Raw genomic sequence first — 2,446 nt, 5'->3', positions numbered from 1 at the left:
GGGAGGGGGCGAGGGGCGCCTCGGCCCGGCAGAGCCCGGGGCACGACGCGGGGCGGAGGCCGGGTGCTCTCCTCAGCCGCGCCGCTTTTGCCCACTTTTCTCCGGGCTGGCCCATGGCAGCGGCCGCGGCATCCCCGCCTCCGGTGGCAGATCCGTTCGGAAACACGGCCCGGGAGGGCATCTTTCAGCCTCGTGTATTCAGGAAGCCGCGTAGACATCCAGTAGCCAACGCGGAACTGTTGTGTCAGTACAACAAACTTAATGAAAGAAATAACTAAACTACAGAAGTGAAAGAAGTAAAAAGAACAAAAAAGGCACAAGTCCATCTGAAGTTGAAAAATTAGTTGTCACACACAGATTTTCTATGCTCTCCGCAGTGATGACCATGTGTTTAATTACTTCTCACTGAGGTGGACCTGGCAGAAGAACGACTTCTGAAGAAAACATGATATTTAGGAGATATTAGGACAGGAAAAAAAAAACCCAGGAAATTGTGTTTGCTTTACTTATATTTAAAACAGGGATGGACAAGAATGGACCTAAGCTGCTTGAGAAAGGAAAACTACAGATATGTGGGATTGACAAAATAGCACATGACTGTTGTTACACAAAATTGTACTCGATAAACGCTTTCAGCAGAATAAGTTTGACTCGTTTGATAAGCTTAATGAAAGCTTCATGTACTCTTTTCCTAAATATCTACTGCACCATTGCCCTGAAGTTTTCTGAAACAGGAATTTGCAGTATGTGGTGTGCTACAGACTGGGGTGATGAAATGTAATTCTGTAGTTGAAAGTTTGTTAGATTTATTTCAGATTTTCAAAATCAATAGACAACATTAGAGATTAGCCTTGCAGCAAATAGGAAAGAGGCAATCTAGAAAAATGATTACAGTGCTTCAGTGATGGAATTATAAGGAAAAGCTTTGTAATTTTATATAACTCCCTGGAGTACTGCATCCAGCTCTGGAGCCCTTAGCATAGGAAAGACATAGACCTGTTGGAGAGGGTCCAGAGGAAGACCACAAACATGATCAGAAGGATGGAAAATCTCTCCTGTGAGGAAAGGCTGACACAGTTGGGGTTGTCCAGCTTGGAGAAGAGAAGGCTTCGGGGTGACTTCATAGCAGTCTTCCAGTACCTAAAGAGTACTACTGGGTACAAAAGTATTTTTGCTAGTCCACCATCAAGTGGGTATGGTATCCCATTTAAAAATGACAGAGCAAACCAGAATCTTAACATTATGATCTTACATCTTCATTGACTGCTTTTAGCTTTGCATTCAAGTCTAATGAGTGTGAAAATTACAAGACTATGCCAGGAGAATTCTCTTTCCTGAGAATAACCCTTATTATTTGTTCTGAATCTTTTTTTCCTTAACTGAATAGCAATTAGTGAAGCACATGAAAGTTTACCTATCCATTTATTTTCTAGCAACTCAGTTCCTAATTATACAAATTTTGGAACAACTGCTAGGAGTAGAGGTTCTGCATTATTTTTATCCAAACAAAAACTTCTATATAATTATGCACTTTTAAATAAAAGATATGGTCATACAAAGGAATAGAGAAAAATACTTAGCCTATATATAATTGTGGCTTCCTGGGTATTTCTAATGAAATGTCGAAAGGATGATTTTGAACTCCTACTTTTGGGCAGAATATTACTTCCTCCTTAATTTCTATTTTAAAGGTATGTCAAATCAGAATATTCAGTGATTTTAGGGACAAAACTGGGATATGCCTAGAAGAGGATTCTTTCAAGACACCTTACAACATATTAAACAAAAGCTTTGTTCAAAATGAGACTAGTGATTGTTTAAAGTACAGAAAGCTCTTGAAGGATCAAAAAGGAGAGGAACATTTCCTTTCAATTGCCAGCCAGAAAAGTACATAATCCTATTCAATTAACTGACAAAAAGACATTTTCCTTACAGATTAACCCTGAATGATTTGTAAGTTTGTAGAACTGGTTTCACATGCAGTCCCTGCCCCCTGTTCACCACCTCTCAGCTACACAAAAATGGACTTGTAGGATCTGAGAAAAATTATATGTGCTCTCAAATTGAGATAGAACTATTGCAATCTTTTTTTTTTTTTTTTTTTTTTTTAAGATTTATATGTTTATCATTCAAAATGAACAGCAGTTTCAGAACAGACAGCATTCCTGGGCACTCTTTAGTTTTCTAATTTCTGCAGTAAGAGATAAGGATACAGCAGAATTTGTGTCACCTCCCTAACATGCATGTCTTGTCAGAACTCTACAGTGGAAAATTTCTTGCCAATGAAATTGAAGACAGTGCTGTATTTTCAAAGATAATCATCCATTTATTCTTGACTATATTTTTTTATCATATAACATGCATGGAAAATTGTTTTGATTTACAATAATCATATAGCTATTAGTAATTTTCAACAGAGTTTTCTCCAATTATTTATTATAGTTTC

Source organism: Corvus kubaryi, unplaced genomic scaffold (genome assembly GCF_017639235.1).
Source record: "Corvus kubaryi isolate FWS band 111438036 unplaced genomic scaffold, C.kubaryi_AGA036_p1.0 132, whole genome shotgun sequence".
Classification (NCBI taxonomy): Eukaryota; Metazoa; Chordata; class Aves; order Passeriformes; family Corvidae; genus Corvus; species Corvus kubaryi.
This window is presented reverse-complemented; position numbering follows the sequence as displayed.